This window comes from Triticum aestivum, chromosome 2D (genome assembly GCF_018294505.1).
Source record: "Triticum aestivum cultivar Chinese Spring chromosome 2D, IWGSC CS RefSeq v2.1, whole genome shotgun sequence".
NCBI classification, from domain to species: Eukaryota; Viridiplantae; Streptophyta; class Magnoliopsida; order Poales; family Poaceae; genus Triticum; species Triticum aestivum.
In genome coordinates, this window is record NC_057799.1 from 393171349 (window position 1) to 393191769 (window position 20421).

A 20421-nucleotide genomic window follows, 5' to 3' on the forward strand; every position below is an offset into this window, starting at 1 on the left:
TGAGAGATGGCATTCAACTCGCCCTTCTCATTGAGAGAAAACAACCGAATGGTTTCATCACGAGCGGCATAAATGATAACATCCTCAGAAGAGTGTGTCAATTGAATTTCCCTGGCAGCACAATCAAGTTGAGCCTTGTGCTTAGAAAGCCAGTCCATCCTGAGAATAAGATCAATATCCGAGTCACCAAGAACAATTGGTTTAGACAGAAATTTATAGTTTCCCATCTTGATGGAAACATCCGGAACCATGGAGCTTGCATTCATGAATTTACCCGGAGAGACAACTGATAACGGTCTAGGAAAATCTTGAAAAACCAACTCATGCTTGGATGCAAAAGGTCTTGAAATGAAAGAAAGCGATGCACCCGTATCAAAAAGAACTTTTGCAGGAATATCATTAACTGAGAGATTACCCATTATCACATCAGTAGACTCCTCCGCTTGAGCTGCATTCATCATGTTCACCTTTGCAGACTTGGGATTATGCTTGACCACTGCATTGCTGGAAGATCTCACAGGAGGAGGAGGCGGAAGGCGCCTTTGGTTGAAGCATTTTTTAGCATAGTGACCCTTCTGCTGACACTTGTTGCAAGTCACCACTGAGAGTGGACGATGATAAGGAGCATTCGGCCTTGGAGCTTGATTCTGAGACTTGTTCTAATAGCCAGAGTTGGAAGAGTGGGAAGATCCATGGCCACCTTTGTTCTTCTGCTGGTAAGGCTGACGAAACGGAGGAGGAGGAGGCAACCAGAACTTCTGTTGCTTAGCAGCCACTAGTGAGGAAGAAGAAGACTGAACTGCGTCCCTGACTCTCTTCTTAGAAGCCTCACACTTGAGCTGAGTAGCCTCTTGCTTTAGTGCCATATTGTAGAATTGATCAAACTGAGTAGTCTCAACAAGAACGAGAGCTAACTGCAGATCCTCTCTAAGGCCACCTCTGAAGTGATAGATCATGCTCTTTTCATCAGGAACGTCTTGTTTAGCGAAGCGAGCAAGTTTTTGAAACTGGATGTTGAATTGATACACAGACATGTTGCCTTGCTTGAGATTGCGGAACTCCTCATGCTTGCTCTCAACAACACTTTGTGGAATGTGGTGCGCTTTGAAGTCCCGACAGAAGTCAGTCCAAGTGATCACACGACCTCCTCTGGAACCTTTGTATTGTTGATACCAATCAGCAGCTTGGTCCTTGAGCTGAAAAGAAGCGAACTTGACATAGTCCTTAGGCCTGACATTGCTACATTCAAAATGCTTGTTGATGCCCACGAGCCAATCATCGGCATCTGTGGCCTCGGCACAGTAGCTGAAAGACTTGGGCTGATTTGCGAGAAACTGGTTGAGGGTAGCGAAGTGAGGCTGATTGTTGCCTTGGCCTTGATTTCCTTGATTGCCTTGCCCTTGGGTTCGTTCTTGCAAGAGTTGCAGAATCATTTGAGCATTGGCGTTGGTGGCTGCCATGATAGCTTGCCATGCCTCCGGAGGCGGAGGTGGTGGCGGAGGGTTCGCCTGACTCCCTTCATTGCGTTCCGGATTCTGACGCGTTGGCGGAGCCATCCTGAAGAGGGTGACATCCGTTAGCATCTTGATAGACAAATAGACAAGTAGAATCAACAGATAGAAATTGCAACATATAGTCTTCACAATAAACATTCGAATGAGGATGAACGAATGAATTCCATAGTAAATCATCACACTTCCATTAGTTGAGAAGCCACTTAGAAAAAGGTATGGAATCAACATTTGACTTCGAAGCAACTCGAATACCACAATTCAAAACAAAACAAAGTATTGGCTTGCAGAATAACCGGAACAAACATATGATAGAGATTTCGTCCGAAGTTTTCGTGGTGGGGCCCACACGGGCTCGATCGTACATCACCATAATGTACAAGGCCGTGCACATGACATACGAAGCGTCCCCGAGTCGGCATAGCCAAGGACTCTTTAAGACACTACGAGACCACTGTAAAACCAACCGTGGAAAGGCGGACCACTAGATGTCGAACCCCAATCTCATATCATGCGTCTGTCGGAAAGATATCCTAGGAGCTACTTGAATTCCCACTTATAAACTCCCGAAACCTTCTGGTTATGCAATCTGGTGTTGGGGATACAGGGGACACAAAATATATCACCCAAACTAGCAATCCCTAGATCCAGCTGTATCCATCCGTCAACACATAACCAAGAAACCTTCGGAAATTGTCGAGTGGTTGGTGCGACATATGCCAACGGATGGCTTATCATTGTGGGTGCCAATAAGACATCGCCGGTGCCTGGAAACGGGATGAGGCGAAGAGATGCACGCCGGCGGATCTTACCCAGGTTCGGGGCTCTCCGAGGAGATAACACCCCTAGTCCTGCTCTGCGGGGTCTCCGCATGATCACTAGATCAAGGAAAGGTAGCTACAATCGCTCCTAGAGCTGTTGGGTTCAAGGGAGAAGAAGAACAAGGCTAGCTCTTGCTTCTCTCTATCTCTATGGTGTGTGTGCTGTGTTCAGAAGCTAACCCTTTGCATGGGTGCTCCGGGGGGTTTATATAGGCCTACCCCCCGGGGGTACAATGGTAATCGGGCTGGGCACTGGTCCCAGCCGTCAGTGTCTACGCTCGCCGGCTTCTCCGCCGGCTGTTGGGTCCCGCCCACTGGTGGGTCCCGCCGGCTGCCGGCTTCTTGGTCGACAGGCCGGCCCCACCGCCTAGGGTCTTGTCGGCGGCTGCTTACTGTAGCCTCGCCTCTGATGACGAGGGCTTTGTCGAGGTAAGCGTGGCTACAGTGGGCCGCCTCGGGGGCTCTCACTGTAGCCTTACCTCGTCTTGTCTCCTTAATGGGGCTCCTGCTTCGAGGAAGGGGGTAGCCGGCTTCTGGGGGCCGGCTACACCCTCGGTCGACTGGGGGAGGCCGGGCCGCCTCCGCGCCTCTCTCTGGCGGAAGGGGCCCGGCGCCTGCGGGCCGTACAGGAGTCGGTCGTGGATGACGTTGAGGCTGGCATGGCTACAGTGCCGAGCCGAACAGGAGACGGTCATCCCGTACGGCCTCCTGTGGCCATGCCTGCCTCGGGCCTCGGGGGTAGTGGGCCGCACTGTGGCCACACCCCGTCTTGTCACCGTTATGTGGGTGTAGCTTTGGTGGTTGTGGTCTCGGCCGGCTTCTTGGAGTCGGCGTTCTTCTTGGCCGGCTTCTTGGAGTCGGCTACCCCGTAGTCGTCCCGGGGAGGGGTTGCTGAGGCTGGGTCGCCTTCCGGGAGTCGGCTTCAGAGGTAGCTGGCCACGGAAGGCGGCCCAATGCTTGGAGTGCTTGGAGACCCGAAGGCCTGATAATTTTTTCAGAAGAACCAGGGGCAGTCGGTTAGGCTACCCGTGGCCATTTACTCCGACAGTAGTCCCCGAAGCTGATTGGGCTTCGAGGTGGAGTAGGGGTTGAGAAGCTCGATCAGCTTCCTATCTTGACAAGTCGGCAGCTGGGAGCCGGCTTTAGTTAGGCGTGCCACCTTGGTCGAAAACTCTGGAGTCGGAGGGCGGGAGCTCGCTAGCGTGTGCTCCGGGCCACGGGCCGGCCACTTGCCGTCTGCGAACCACGTGGCCTCCCTCGGCCAGAAAGCCTGCCAGCCCACGCGCGTGACGGGACGTCGCCGCAGGGCGGGGGACCGCCACGTCCGCGCCCGGGCCCAGGCGCGGATTCTCTGTATCTCGAAACCGCCCGCACGTCTCCTTGCGGCAGTTTCGGCTCGCCTTTAGGGCGCAATAATCGCGGGGCGTGGGGGGAATGGGTGCAGTTAATCCCACGTCTCCCCCCACGTCCGGCCTCTTCGGCCTCGCCTGGCGAAGCTATAAGTAGGGGGAGGTGGAGGGCGGCAGGCCCTCACACGCTCCTCCTACTTCCACCATCTTCTTCGCTCGCCGTTTCTTGCAACAGCGCCTCGCCGCCGCGCTCTTCCACCGCACGTTCCTCCGCCGCCGCGCTAGTTTTTGCCATGCCTCCCGCCACGGAGCAATATGGCGGGGATTGGGACGGCTCCAACGTGCACGAAGACCACGTCGAGTTCCTCCGCAATACTCGGCGGCTGCCGGCCGCGGACAAGGTGGAGGTCCGCCTTGCGCCGGCGAGTGAAATTACGCCGGAGCCGCGGGAGGGCGAGCGGGTGGTCTTCCGCTCGCACTTCTTGCGCGGCATCGGCCTGCCAGTGAGCGCCTTCTTCCACTCCTGGCTCGATTTCTATCAGCTCCAGCCGCACCACCTCACCCCAAACGCGGTGGTGCTGCTATCAGCCTTCGTCACCCTGTGCGAGGGCTACCTCGGCGTCCTCCCCACCCTCGAGCTCTGGGGGGAGTTCTTCCAGTCCAAATTGGGCACGCGCATGCAGGGCGTGCCGGCTCAGACTGGCGCCTTCATCGCGTCGCGGAGGTCGGTCGCCGACAACCCCTTCCCCGTCATCACGCTGATCCAATCGGTGAATAAATGGCAAAAATCATACTTCTACGTGCGGAACATCGCCCCGCGGGGCGACTACATCAACCTGCCGGCTTACGTAGCTGGCCCTCCGGCGGGCAGGCGGCCCCAGTGGTCCTTCCGGGCCGTGACTGACACCGGCCGGGTCCGCCGCCGTCGCCCGAGTGCGAGAGCTGACCCAGTCGGAGGGCTTGACGGGGCCCGACCTGCTGGCCGCATTCGTCACGCGCCGGGTTCTTCCGCTCCAGAGCCGGCCTCATCTGATCTGTCAGATGAGCGGCCAGCTCGATCCGAGCCGAATGTGCACCAAGGAGATGCCGCGCGAGGAGGTCGCCTATATGGTGAACTATCTTGCGAATTGCAAACTCACCGAAGAGTGGCAGTTCGGCAAGGAACCATATAGCCGAGCCAATCCGCCGCCTACGGTATGCTCTCCTTGTCTCTTTTTCTTTTTCCTTGCTTTGTTGCCGAGTTCCTCTTGGCCGACTCTAACTTAGTCGGTTCGTTTTTCGACAGAGTCCTCTTCTTCGGCCGGCCAGCGGGTCAGACGCGGAGCGTCGATTCGTCCCCGACCGGACCGAACACGATCTGGAGGACCCCGACTTGGGGGCGGCCGGCATGGACGACAACATCGAGCCGGGCGGTGACCAAGCCGGCGGCGAAGCAGGCGGCTCCGGGCTCGGAGTCACCTTCGACGACTGGCCGGATGATGATGAGGCCGAAGTCGCCCCATGCCGCCAGCCGGCATCTGGACGCGGAGCGGCTTCCTCCGCTGCACCGCCTGCTCGGGGCGGAGGTCAAAAGCGTCGCGCCGCCCAGGGTTTGTTCGGCAGTCGGACGAAAAAACCCAGGGCGGGGCGGCAGCCACCAGGCGGGAGGAGACGGCCGCAAAGGCGGCTCGCTTCCGTAAGACGGTGAAGCAACCGCAGACCGTGTCGGCGTAAGTTTACTTTCTTTCGTATACACTTTTTTCTTTCTTTTCTCTGGTGGTCCCTAAACCCTTATCTTTCTTCTCCAAACGAACAGAGCCCCGTTGTCGCTTGAGCGGGCAGCTGCCGCCTCCGTTGTCGAGTCGCCGAGGGGGTCTGGGAGCACCACTCGCCGCATGGACCCCCGGGCCGACCTTCAGGAAGCGACAGAACGGAATGCGCGGGAGGCGGAGGCACGGAAGGCGGCCGCCGCCCAGGCGGCACAGGAGGAGGAGGCGGCGAAGGCACTCGCCGATGCCGCAGCCAGGGCCCAAGCAGAGGCTGCGGCCACGGCGGCGGCGGGGGAGGTTTTGATGGTCACCCCGCTGCGCGTCATGGCGCCTGGGGACATGGAGCCCTCGCCAGAGGGAGCTAGCGGCGACCAGCCAGGGCTGGGGGGAAGCAACGACGTCATCATCCTGGAGAGGGCACCGGTGCCGACCCCGCCAACTGGGGCGGCTCAAGGTGGCCGGCCTGATCCGCCGCCTGCACAGTCGGCGGGGGGCGAGCCGGCCGCTAGGGCTGAGATGGCGGTCCGGATTCCGTCGAGCCGGCGCGCGGGCAAGGCCGCGTCGGAGCCACAGAAGGCCGCGTCGGAGCCGCAGCCGGCCGTGGGCTCCAGCTCGTCGGCCCGGGATGCGGAGGCGGCCAGCGCTACCTCGGGGTGGACGCCAGGCGGAGGGACGGCCGTGGTGAACGTGGCTGCACAGGACGTCCGGACCCGGCTCCAGGGCCAAGCTGCGGCGCTGAGGTAGTTCACCGACGAGTTCCTCGCGACGCGGGCGGCCATCCGGGTTAGTATTCCCATCTTGCTTCTTCTTCTTCTTGATCTTGATTTCTTCCGTGGGGGCGCGTCAGCGCACCCACTGGGTGTAGTCCCCGAGTTCCGAGTCGGCTGCTGAGCAGGCGGCTTGGAACTTCTTGGTGGATTTGCCTTTGCTATTCTTGTTCTTATTTCGATCTTCTGTCCATCTTGCAGGACTACCACAACCTTCGAGCGGCCGCCTTCAACTCCCAGGCTCGGGAGCTGACTCAGAAGACCGCCGACCTTACTGAGAGCCGAGGTACGTGCTTTGTTTTTTATCTCATGTGGGGGCGCGTCAGCGCACCCACTGGGTATAGTCCCCGAGATTCGGGCCGACTGCTGAGCAGTCGGGGCGGATCTTCCTTGATGACTTCTTCTTACTGTTCTTTCTTTTTCTGCCGTCCCTGCAGCGGCCAACGCCAGTCTGAGGGCACAGCTGGGAGAGTCTCAGACTGCCCTTCGTGCCAAGGATGCCGAGCTCGCCGCCTTGGTGCAGGAGCGCGTCCGCCTGGTCAAGAGGCTGGCCGACCAGGAGGAAGGCCACAAGGCGGCCTTGAAGGTGGTGCAGGACCGCGAAGCCGCCCTCCAGGCCGAGTATGAGACGGAGGCGGCTGGCTGGGCTGAGGCCAGGCAGACTCTGTTCTCTGGCTATGGCCAGATCGAAGATCTGGTTGACGGTAAGCCGCCTACCTCTTCGTCCTTTCTTGCCATCTGCCACTTTGGCTCTTTTTCTGATTTGGTGCTCTTTTCTCCTTTTCTTCTTCTTTCTTGCGCAGAATATTTCCCTGGCTATTCTACTGCCGCCAACCAGACCATCGAGGCCCGTTGCCAAGCGCGAAGGCAGGCTGGCTTTGAGATCTCGCCAACCGCCGGCCGCTCGCTGGAGGAGCAGCTCCTGGCGATTCAGGCCCGCATCCAGCCGGCTCACCGACTGCTCCGTCGGCTTCAGCGTGCCGGGGCGCAAGTCTTGGCCGCCCTCTGGCCCGGCCAAGTGGTTCCTCGCACCCCCAGTCGGACTGCCGACTGGCTGGAGGTGGCAGTCGGCCGCTTTGAGGCTTGGAAGGCCTCGGCGGCTCGCTCGGGCGCCAGGCGGGCGCTGGAGTTCGTCAAGGCCTGGTATCCCGGCCTGAGCCTGGATCAGCTGGCTACATGGCGGCAGCAAGCCGACACTGAGCTGGAGCCGGCGCGGCCGGCTATCATCTGGCGGGCTTCGGCGATCGCCGATTACACCGACACTAGCGTCTTCGCCCCCGAGGTAGATGACAACGGTGTCGCCCAGCCGGAGGAGTGGTTCGGGCTGAACCCGGCGGACAGTGAGGACTCGGCGGAGGAGATCGACTCCAGCGACGAGGGCGAAGAGGAGGAGGAGGGTGAAGACGCCGGGCCGGCTGGTGGGGCAGCCGGCCAGCCTCAGCCCGACCGTACCTCCAGCACTACGTCGCGAGCGAGTGCGTCGCCTGCCGCTGGTGGTGGTCAAGCCGAGACCCGCTAGGCGGCCACTCCTTTAGCCGGCTGGGCCGTCTCCACCGACCAGCTCGGCCTCCGTGCTGCGCCCTAGTCTGTCATCTTTTGTTTTCCTGTCTTGTTACTTTTGGAACAATGTTTGGTTAAGTCTGCACAATTCCACCCACTGGGTGTATTCGAACTTATGTTTGTTGCCAGCCTGTTGGGGGCTTTATGTGTATATATAACTTATGCATTTGGCCTTTCCTTGTACTTTTGCTTTTTGTCCTTCTGCTGTTTCCTTTGCCGCCCTCCCTTGGTTGCCGCCTCCCCAGTCCAACAGTTGCTCTGCAATCTGTAGCTGGAGGAGTGCTTGGCCAATTGGGGGGGGGGAGGAGTACTTTAGCTTTGCTGGACTAAAGCTAAGTGTTTAGGAAGCCGGCCAGCCGGCTGTTCTGGCAGCCGGCAGGCATGTTTGGAGGCCGTCTCTTTGCTATATAGGTCTGTTGTTCCTTAGCCATTTTTCGTGTGGGCGTCCTTTCTGCCTTGCCTCTTGCTAGTCGGACAGTCGGTTCTTCGAGCTGCGACTTTCAACAAGAGGGGACTCGGGAGCCGGCACACTACTTTTCTGACTTCAGGTAGAACTTTCAATATAGCTCAAGGCGGCCAGTCCCCGGGCCGACTAGTCGAACCCGGTGCCAGACAAGAATTCGAAATGTAATAATACATTCATGGATATGACACTTGTCATTCATAGATAAACAAGGGCAGTCCCCGAGTACTGCTCGGGGGGCCTGTTGGTTTGTACTTAATACAAAAAAGGGTAGCATGATACATACTGCTTTCAACTGTAAAATCGTCTCAGGAGGTTTGCGTTCCATGGTCGCTCCGACTCCTTGCCGAAGTCATCTCTCTTGCGTGCTCTTGGTTTTTGCCCGTCGATCAAGTAGTAGGAGTCGTTGCCGAGTGCCTTGCTGACGAAGAAGGGGCCTTCCCAAGGGGCCGAGAGCTTGCGCTGGCCGGCTGTTCGCTGGATCAGCCAGAGCACAAGGTCGCCCTCTTGGAAGGATCTTGGCTTGACCTTGCGGTTGTAGTAGCGGCGCAGCCCTTGCTGGTAGATGGCGGACCGGCTGAGTGCTAGCAGCCGGCCTTCTTCCAGTAGGTCCACGCCGTCTTCTCTTGCTTCTTTGGCCTCCTCCTCCGTGTACATGGTGATCCGAGGCGAGTCGAACTCGATGTCTGTTGGGATGACAGCCTCGGCACCGTACACGAGGAAAAATGGAGTGAAGCCGGTTGACTTGTTGGGTGTAGTGCGCAGGCTCCAGAGGACAGCCGGCAGCTCTTCGAGCCAGCAGCCGGCCGATCGCTCCAGTGGTACAACCAGTCGGGGCTTGATGCCGGAGAGGATGAGTCCATTTGCTCGCTCGACCTGGCCGTTTGACTGCGGGTGGGCAACGGACGCTAAGTCCAGTCGGATGCCCTGCGTCGCGCAGAAACGTGCCAGTGCTCCTTTGGCGAAGTTCGTGCCGTTGTCGGTGATGATGCTGTGCGGCACGCCGTACCGAGTAGTGATGTCGGTGATGAATGTCACGGCAGTCGGCCCGTTCAGCTTTTTGATCGGCTTTGCTTCGATCCACTTTGTGAACTTGTCCATAGCGACAAGTAGATGCGTCAAGCCGCCGCGGGCTGTCTTGAAAGGGCCCACCATGTCCAGTCCCCAGACGGCAAAAGGCCAGGTGAGGGGAATGGTCTTGAGTGCAGAAGCCGGCAGGTGTTGCTTGGAACTAAAAACTTGGCATCCTCTGCAGCTCTTGACTATTTCTTTAGCATTCTCCAAGGCAGTCGGCTAGAAGAAACCATGGCGGAAAGCCTTGGCCACAAGTGATCTTGAGGCTGCGTGGTGGCCGCATTCGCCTTGGTGGATGTCTTTGAGGATTGCCACTCCTTTTTCTGGCTCGACACAACGCTGGAAGACTCCAGTGACGCTGCGCTTCACAAGCTCTCTGTTGATTATTGTATATGCTGCGGCTCGTCGTTGCACTAGTCTTGCTGAGATCTCATCGGCCGGCAGCTCTCTGCTGACTAGGACCGAGAGGATGGGCTGGGCCCATGAGGGAGCTGTGACTTCTTCTTCTGTTAATGTAGCCACCATGACTCGGGTGGGTGGGTTGGGTGAGTCGGCCACTTCTTCTTGTGTCGTTGTAGTCCCCGGGCCGACTGCTGTAGTCCCCGGGCTAGTTGTCGAAGTCCCCGTGCCGCCTGCGGGGTTTCTCCAGTCGGATCCGGCTGTATCTAGCGCAGGCGGTACGAAGATGGAATCCGACTCTGGAGACGGCTTGATGGACGGCTTGAGGAGGCGCTGGAGGGAGACGCCAGTCGGTATGGCTTGTCGGGTGGAGCCGATCCGTGCTAGGGCATCTGCTTGGTCGTTGTCGGCCCTTGGCACGTGGAGGAACTCGCACCCCTCGAAGTATCTGCTGATCTGCTGGACGAGGAATCGATAACTCGCCATGTTCGCGTCCTTGGCGTCCCAGTCGCCAGACGATTGCTGGACCACCAAGTCTGAGTCGCCGTAGCACAGGATCCGGCGTATGCCAAGCTCTTTGGCTAGCCGGAGCCCGTGTACGAGCGCATCGTACTCGGCCACGTTGTTGGAGGCGGCGAAGTGGATCTGCAGCGTGTACTTGAGCTTGTCGCCTTTGGGAGAGGTGAGGACGATGCCGGCTCCCAAGCCGGTGCGCATCTTGGAGCCGTCAAAGTGCATCCGCCAATGGGTAGAGTCGGGAGCCGGCGGTAGGTACTGGGTCTCGGCCCAGTCGACGAGGAAGTCGGGCAATGCTTGCGACTTGATGGCGGTGCGGGGTTGGCAGAAGATTGTGTAGGGCGCCAATGCAATGGCCCATTTTGCCACCCGGCCGGATGCATCCCGGCTGCCTATGATCTCGGCGAGCGGGGCAGTGCATACGACCGTGATGGGGTGCTCTTGGAAGTAGGGCTTCAGTTTCTTGGCAGCGAAGTACACCCCATAGCACATCTTCTGGTAGTGCGGGTAGTTTTGCTTTGAGCTGGATAGCACTTCGCTGAGATAGTACACCGGCCTCTGGACTAGCTGGGCTCGGCCTTCCTCCGGGCGCTGGACCACAACAACAGTGCTGATGACTCGGCTAGTCGCGGCGATGTAGAGGAGCATGGGCTCCTTCTCAGTCGGCGCCGCCAGGACAGGCGGAGTGGTCAGCATTTTCTTCAACTCATGGAAGGCTTGGTCGGCTTGGTCGTTCCACTTGAAGTGAGTGGACTTCTTCATGAGTCGGTACAGGGGGAGAGCCTTCTCTCCTAGTCGGCTGATAAAACGATTCAGGGAGGCTAAGCAGCCAGTGAATTTCTGCACATCTCGCAGTTTGGTGGGAATCTCCATCCTCTCGATGGCCTTGATCTTGACAGGGTTGCATTCGATGCCGCGTTCGGAGACCAGGAAGCCCAGTAGCTGGCCGGCTGGCACTCCGAACACGCACTTCTCGGGGTTGAGCTTGATTTGGAATCGGCGCAAGTTGGCGAATGTTTCTTTCAGGTCTTCCAGCAAGGTACTGCGCTTCTCTGTCTTCACCACAATGTTGTCTACATAGACGTGGGCATTTCTGCCGAGTTGTTTCAAGAGGCACTTCTGCATGCAACGCTGAAAAGTGGCACCGGCATTTCTCAAGCCGAATGTCATAGTCAGGTAGTAGAAAGCTCCAAAGGGTGTGATGAAGGCAGTCTTCAGGCAGTCAGCTGAGTCCAACTTGATCTGATGGTACCCTGAGTACGCATCCAAAACACTTAACAGCTCGCATCCGGCTGTGGAGTCTAATTGGTCAATCCGTGGCAGAGCAAACGGATCCTTTGGGCAGGCCTTGTTCAGACTGGGGTAGTCTATACACATACGCCACTTGTTATTCTTCTTCAGAACCAGAACTGGGTTGGCAAGCCACTCTAGAAAGAACACTTCCATGATAAAGCCAGCGGCAAGGAGCCGGGCTATCTCTTCTCCCACAATTCTTCGCTTCTCTTCTGACAGTCAGCGGAGGGGCTGCTTGACCGGCTTCGCATCAGCTCGGACATGTAATTTGTGCTCGGCGAAATCCTTCAGGACACCCGGCATGTCCTTTGGGGACCATGCAAAGATGTCTCGATTCTCACGGAGGAAGTCGACGAGCTCGCCTTCCTATTTACTGTCCAAGTTCGCCCCAATGACAGCGAACCTCTCCGGGTTCTCCGGGTCCAGAGGTATCTTCTTCGTCTCTTTGGCAGGCTGGAAGGAGCCCTACGCATCACAATCCTTGGGGTTGGGGGACAAGGCCGGCTGCTTGCCGGCCATGGCCACAACCCGTTCCAACATCTTCTTCTCTTCTGCCACCATGAGGGACCCGGCCAGCCGGCTACTGGCCATGGCGCACTCGATGGACTTCTTGTAGTCGCCGGCTACCGTGATGGCGCACTCGATGGACTACTGGCTCGGCATCTTCATCTTCAGGTAGGCGTAGTGGGGCACAGCCATGAACTTGGCCAGGGCAGGTCGGCCGAGCAGTGCATGATAGGGGCTCTCCAAATCCACTACCTCGAACCATATTGCTTCTCGGCGAAAATGATCTTTGTCTCCGAAGAGAACATCCATTTTGATCTTGCCGATTGGGGAGCAAGACAGGCCAGGGACGATACCATGGAAGACGGTGCGGCTCGGCATGAGCTGCTTCGCTTTGACGTTCAGCTTCTCCATGGTATCGCGGTACAGTATGTTGATACTGCTTCCGCCGTCTATCAGGACGCGGGAAAATCTGGCAGCTCGCCTCTCCGTCACGAGGGTGACATCCAAGACCATTGCATAGGAGCCAGGCGAAGGCATTACCTCTGGGTGGTCGGCCTGGCTCCAGCTGATTGGTTTTTCTGACCAGTGCATGAACTCGGGAGTGCTAGTGGCGACTGCATTTACTTCTTGATGCTGTCGGCGTCGGCTGCGCTTGTCGTCGACTTGACTGGTGAAGACGACGTAGGCGGCGTGCTCTTCGGGAAATTCGTCTTGGATGGCGCCGACTGCCGGCCGAGCTGCCGGCTGCTGGGGGGCTGGAGGCGGCAGGCCGGGAGGCGGAGGCGGCAACATCCCCTCGCCCTTGGTGATGCGGGTGAGCCAGTGGCATTTCCGGGTTGTGTGGTTGGACGGCTTCGCGCCGCTGTGGAACTTGCAGGGGGCGTCGAGAGCTTGTTCGTAGGAGAAAGACGGATGCCAAGCCGGCCTTCCACCCTTCTTCTTGGGAGCGGGCCGTTCTTCGGGCTGCTCGTCTTCAACTATGGCCACCTGCCGACTGGAGGAAGTCGGCATGGGGGCCTTGCGCTTGTGGTCGTTCTGGTAGGGGCGCCGATTAGGGTCGCCAGCCGGCGTCTTAGGAGCCGGAGCAATCACTTTCCCCGAGGCGTCCACTCGGAGCTCCGTCTTCATTGAGGAGTCAGCTGTGGCGTACTTGTCCGCGATGACCAGCAACTCATCGAGGGTAGCCGGCTCGTCGCAGAGGAGTCGGTGCTTGAGGAGGGTGCCCTCTCGGCACCCGGCGGTGAAGTACTCGATGGCCTGGACCTCGTGCACCCCTCGTAGGAGTTGCGGAGCTCGGCCCATCGTGTGAGGTAGTCGCGGGTCGACTCATTGGGCCCTTGGACGCAGAGGGAGAGTTGGCGACGCTTGGGAGGCCGCTTGTAGGTGCTGGTGAAGTTGCGGACGAAGACTTCGGTGAAGTCCAGCCAACTGTTGATGCTGTAGGGCTTGAGGCTATTGAGCCATGTGCGCGCCGTGCCTTGCAGCATGAGGGGGACGTACTTCACGGCGACGCACCGATTGCCGTTGGCTATGCTGACGGCTGTGGAGTAGTCGATGAGCCAATCTTCCGGCTTCACCGAGCCGTTGTACTTGGGCGTGTCTCTGGGGAGCGAGAACCCTTTGGGAAAGGGCTCGTCGCGGATGCGGGGGCCAAAGCATGGCGGGCCGACATCGTCTTCTTCTTCTAACGCCAAGGATCGAGCAAGGTGGTCGATCCTGTGGCGGGCGTCGTTCTCGCCGACTCCTTCTCGGCGGCCGAGTCGGTCGCCAAGAGTCGGGTGTGTGATAGGCGGCGGAGTGAGGCGTCTTTCTCTTCGAGGCGGGGGAGGAGGCAGATTTCCTTGGTGTTCAACCGCTCGAGGGCGGCCTTCCGCGTCGCGCTCGATGGTAATGCGAGTCCGGCTGCGGCTGGCAGCCGGCTCCTTGTCTTTCTTCTGGCGCGCGCCGCTCGCAGTCGGCGAGCGGGACGTCGCGGCGTGCTCCCGGCGCAGGGGATGACTATCAGCACGGGCGCCGGCTTCGTGCCGTTCTGCAGCCGCATCGATCAGCTGCTGGATCTGTCTTGCCATGTAGGGGAGCTCATCGGCTCCCAGCCCATTGAGCTCTTCTGCAGCCGCCTGAGCGGCTCGCAGATTCTCGAGCGGGGTGGTGTAGACTGGGCGATCTGCCCCCAGCATGCTGGCGACGGCCGCGCCGCGCTTCTGGACGAAGCCGGCTCGGCTCGGGCCGCTAGGCATCGGCTTACCGAAGGCGGCGCGGTCGATTCGCGCTGGTGGGCCTCGGTGAGGCGTCTCATGGAGGCTATCTTCTGGCCCTCCGCGATGAGGGCAAGGCGGCGTGCCTCCAGGGTCTCGGTGTCGGCGTCGGCCGGGATGGGGACGGAGAGGTCGTGCATTGCCGCTTACAGGGCGTCGTGGGCATTCTCGCCCGAGTTGGCGACGTGGCTGATGACCAGCACTTCGGTGACAGCGCTGCTGCCGCTGTCAGCTCGAGGGAGGGGGTCGTCGAAGTCCTCAGGCCTGACATTGCTACATTCAAAATGCTTGTTGATGCCCACGAGCCAATCATCGGCATCTGTGGCCTCGGCACAGTAGCTGAAAGACTTGGGCTGATTTGCGAGAAACTGGTTGAGGGTAGCGAAGTGAGGCTGATTGTTGCCTTGGCCTTGATTTCCTTGATTGCCTTTCCCTTGGGTTCGTTCTTGCAAGAGTTGCAGAATCATTTGAGCATTGGCGTTGGTGGCTGCCATGATAGCTTGCCATGCCTCCGGAGGCGGAGGTGGTGGCGGAGGGTTCGCCTGACTCCCTTCATTGCATTCCGGATTCTGACGCGTTGGCGGAGCCATCCTGAAGAGGGTGACATCCGTTAGCATCTTGATAAACAAATAGACAAGTAGAATCAACGGATAGAAATTGCAACATATAGTCTTCACAATAAACATTCGAATGAGGATGAACGAATGAATTCCATAGTAAATCATCACACTTCCATTAGTTGAGAAGCCACTTAGAAAAAGGTATGGAATCAACATTTGACTTCGAAGCAACTCGAATACCACAATTCAAAACAAAACAAAGTATTGGCTTGCAGAATAAGCCGGAACAAACATATGATAGAGATTTCATCCGAAGTTTTCGTGGTGGGGCCCACACGGGCTCGATCGTACAACACCATCATGTACAAGGCCGTGCACATGACATACGAAGCGTCCCCGAGTCGGCATAGCCAAGGACTCTTTAAGACACTACGAGACCACTGTAAAACCAACCGTGGAAAGGCGGACCACTAGACGTCGAACCCCAATCTCATATCATGCGTCTGTCGGAAAGATATCCTAGGAGCTACTTGAATTCCCACTTATAAACTCCCAAAACCTTCTGGTTATGCAATCTGGTGTTGGGGATACAGGGGACACAAAATATATCACCCAAACTAGCAATCCCTAGATCCAGCTGTATCCATCCGTCAACACATAACCAAGAAACCTTCTGAAATTTTCAGGTGGTTGGTGCGACATATGCCAACGGATGGCTTATCATTGTGGGTGCCAATAAGACATCGCCGGTGCCTGGAAACGGGATGAGGCGAAGAGATGCACGCCGGCGGATCTTACCCAGGTTCGGGGCTCTCCGAGGAGATAACACCCCTAGTCCTGCTCTGTGGGGTCTCCGCATGATCACTAGATCAAGGAAAGGTAGCTACAATCGCTCCTAGAGCTGTTGGGTTCAAGGGAGAAGAAGAACAAGGCTAGCTCATGCTTCTCTCTATCTCTATGGTGTGTGTGCTGTGTTCAGAAGCTAACCCTTTGCATGGGTGCTCCGGGGGGTTTATATAGGCCTACCCCCGGGGGTACAATGGTAATCGGGCTGGGCACTGGTCCCAGCCGTCAGTGTCTACGCTCGCCGGCTTCTCCGCCGGCTGTTGGGTCCCGCCGGCTGTTGGGTCCCGCCCACTGGTGGGTCCCGCCGGCTGCCGGCTTCTTGGTCGACAGGCCGGCCCCACCGCCTAGGGTCTTGTCGGCGGCTGCTTACTGTAGCCTCGCCTCTGATGACGAGGGCTTTGTCGAGGTAAGCGTGGCTACAGTGGGCCGCCTCGGGGGCTCTCACTGTAGCCTTACCTCGTCTTGTCTCCTTAATGGGGCTCCTGCTTCGAGGAAGGGGGTAGCCGGCTTCTGGGGGCCGGCTACACCCTCGGTCGACTGGGGGAGGCCGGGCCGCCTCCGCGCCTCTCTCTGGCGGAAGGGGCCCGGCGCCTGCGGGCCGTACAGGAGTCGGTCGTGGATGACGTTGAGGCTGGCATGGCTACAGTGCCGAGCCGAACAGGAGACGGTCATCCCGTACGGCCTCCTGTGGCCATGCCTGCCTCGGGCCTCGGGGGTAGTGGGCCGCACTGTGGCCACACCCCATCTTGTCACCGTTATGTGGGTGTAGCTTTGGTGGTTGTGGTCTCGGCCAGCTTCTTGGAGTCGGCATTCTTCTTGGCCGGCTTCTTGGAGTCAGCTACCCCGTAGTCGTCCCGGGGAGGGGTTGCTGAGGCTGGGTCGCCTTCTGGGAGTCGGCTTCAGAGGTAGCCGGCCAGGGAAGGCGGCCCAATGCTTGGAGTGCTTGGAGGCCCGAAGGCCTGATAATTTTTTCAGAAGAACCAGGGGCAGTCGGTTAGGCTACCCGTGGCCATTTACTCCGACAGAAATCGTGTACCTCAACCTTCGAAAAGCATCCGTTATACGAGTTATGGCAATACTCCCGAACTCCCGCCCCAGTACTGGGTGGCGTCGAGGTGATCTCACCAACAACTGCATAAAAGAGATTTCGATGTCGGCGAAACTCATGTATTCCAGAACTGCAACGATAAAATTGTGACGACAACACCTCGGAGCTCAACTCCCCGGGACATTGCCACAACCCCTAAATGTCAGGAGGCACCAAAAACAATGTTCTCGTCACAAAACCATCAGAACGATTCTAAGATACCCGCGTGATCCTAAATTTTTTTTAGTGAAATTTGAGGAGAGAAGAGTCAAAACTTCTACGTCAGGAGGCCTCACCAGAGCGACGAAGGGACTGAGGAGTAAAAATAATCCTACTCTCTGATATATATAATCCTAAGACTCAAAACATTTTTGTTCTAGACTCAACAACGCCAGCGATTCGATCAAGCAGGGGGCTCCTAAGTCGGGGATGGCTCTGATTACCAACTTGTAACGCCCACGATGCGACTATATCTCCCACGTGTCGAGGCACGACTTAGAGGCATAACCGCATTGTGGTTTTGTCGCAAGAAAGGTCATCTTCACACAATCCCATGTAATGAACAAGAATGGGATAACGAGAGTTGGCTTACAATCGCCACTTCACACAATACATTAATATAATTCATACATTATCCAAAATCCACACATAGCCCGACTACGGTCAAATCCAAATGAAAATAAGATAACCCCAAATGCTAGATCCCCGATCGTCCCAACTGGGCTCCACTACTGATCATCAGGAAAAGACACATAGTAACGACCACATTCCTCGTCGAACTCCCACTTGAGCTCGGTTGCGTCATCTGCACTGGCATCGTCGGCACCTGCAACTGTTTTGGTAGAATCTGTGAGTCACGAGGACTCAGCAATCTGACACCCGCGAGATCAAGACTATTTAAGCTTATAGGAAAGGATGGTGTAATGAGGTGGAGCTGCAGCAGGCACTAAGCATATATGGTGGCTAACATACGCGAATGAGAGCGAGAAGAGAAGCAACAGAATGGTCGTCAACTAGTAATGACCAAGAAGTGATCCTGAACTCCTACTTACGCCAAACATAACCCAGAAACCGTGTTCACTTCCCGGACTCCGCCGAGAAGAGATCATCACGGCTACACACGCGATTGATGTATTTTAATTAAGTCAAGTGACAAGTTCTCTACAACCGGACATTAACAAATTCCCATCTGCCTCATAACCGCGGGCACGGCTTTCGAAAGATAATACCCTGCAGGGGTGTCCCAACTTAGCCCATCATAAGCTCTCACGGTCAACGAAGGATAAACCTTCTCCCGGAAAGACCCGATCAGTCTCGGAATCCCGGTTTACAAGACATTTCGACAATGGTAAAACAAGACCAGCAAAGCCGCCCGATGTGCCTTCAAATCCCGATAGGAGCTGCACATATCTCGTTCTCAGGGCACAACGGATGAGCCAGACGTCAGGTTGGCATAGACCCTGGTTGCCCAGGGGGCGCCGGACATCGCTCGGTTTGGGCCAGCACTCGGAGGAGCACTGGTCCGGGGGTTTAAATAAAGATGACCCTCGGGCTCGCGAAAACCCAATGGAAAAGGCTTAGGTGGAAAATGGTAAAACCAAGGTTGGGCCTTGCTGGAGGAGTTTTATTCAAGGCGAACTGTCAAGGAGGTCCCATAAATCACCCAACCGCGTAAGGAACGCAAACTCAAGGAACATAACACCGGTATGACGGAAACTAGGGCGGCAAGAGTGGAACAAAACACCAGGCATAAGGCCGAGCCTTCCACCCTTTACCAAATATATAGATTAATTAAATAAGAGATATTGTGATATCCAAAAATATCCATGTTCCAACATGGAGCCAACTTCATCTTCACCTGCAACTAGCAACGCTATAAGAAGGGCTGAGCAAAAGCGGTAACTTAGCCAAACAACGGTTTGCTAGGAAAGGATGGTTAGAGGCTTGACATGGCAATATGGGAGGCATGATATAGCAAGTGGTAGGTAGCGCAGCATGGCAAAAGAACGAACAACTAGCAAAGCAAAGATAGAAGTGATTTCGAGGGTATGGTCATCTTGCCTGCAAGGTTCTCAGAGTTGTCGAAAGCTTGATCCTCGTAAGCGTACTCAACAGGTTCCTCGTTCACGAACTCGTCTCCCAGCTCTACCCAAAACAAGAACACAAGCAACGGAACCACAATCAAACACGGGAAATGCACAAACAACATGATGCAATACATGAATGATATGCGAGATGTGATATGCGATGCATATGCGTGCTCCGGAGGGAAAATGATGAACAAGGCAGTAACTTGGCAAACCAAGCATGCCACTGGAAAGATGAGATGATTCCGGTCGAAATCGATATAAAGATCACCGGAAACGGATGCACGGTTTGCAAATGGAAAGCAAAACAAGAATGACACGAATCTGTGGTTAACAGCATGATAGCACTTAGAATGCAACAAGTAACTATGCTACATCACTCCAACATAGCAACAAAGCATATGGCAGTAATCTACAGGAGATGCTTGAATATACTAAATGCATATGACAAAAGTCCCTTACTGACCATAAGCCAAAAAGGACCAGAAGATATGATGGCAACCATGTAAACATAGCAAGTTTCGTTAACAGGTTTCAGACTTGACAGAAAATAGAGCATGGCAGAAACAGTAATATGAAGGCATCTTGGTGAGCTTGATTCACTCACCAGAAAGCAATGCATGACAAAATAAGCATACCTACATAAATATGGCATGTTTATGAAGCTATCCATGGCAAAAGCAAGTACATAGCATGTATGAAACAACTACAACAAGCTTGGCAAAATTGAATATCATGTTAACAATCTGCCAGAAATATTTTATAGCAAAAGTAGAGCAATATTGAGTCATGCTATGTCACTCCATAATTGCAAACAAGCGCATGAATGGATAGAGCACAACTATATCTACAAAACATCCTTACTGAACATCACCAAAAGGAGCATGGATCTCTCTGTAGACATATGGATACAAAGCAACAAAATAACAGCAGTCACAGACTTGGTAAAATTACTAAGTCCCTGAAATCAGAAACATCACGAAGCCTAGTTTGTATGCTTGTGCTAGTCACCACAGAGATCACAAAAATACATGGCATACACCTCTGTAAAGATGGCATGGCATACATCAAAACACATATAGAGCTCATGCCCATAAGATGCACAGATTAAATGCAACAAAAATAACAAATCCTCAATTTCTGATAAGTAACGGCAGATAACAGCAAGTAGCACTCTTGCACCAGAGATTTGGGCATCAAGAAGGACTCAAATGAACATGGTGCAATGGAACAAAATAAAGAGCGTCTAGGGACGAACATTTTGATATATTACACGCACGAAACGGAGCTATATGCAGAGAGTTATGATGCGATGAACATGAGCATGTATTGTAAATATCTCAGGACTTAGGATTTGAGGGAGGAAAAAGTCAACCTAGGGTTCGATCCAGATCTGGCTCGGGACCGGCTGGAGCTCGCCTCGCCGGAGCTGCTGCTCATCGCCGGAGATGGAGGAAGGAGAGGGCAGCGCTCGGGGCCGGCGTGGGGGAAGCTCGGGGAGGCGCACGGGCATGCAGGAAGGAGGCGCTCGGGGCAGCGCGCCGGCGCGCGGGGCGGCTTCCGCGGCGGCGCGGGCTG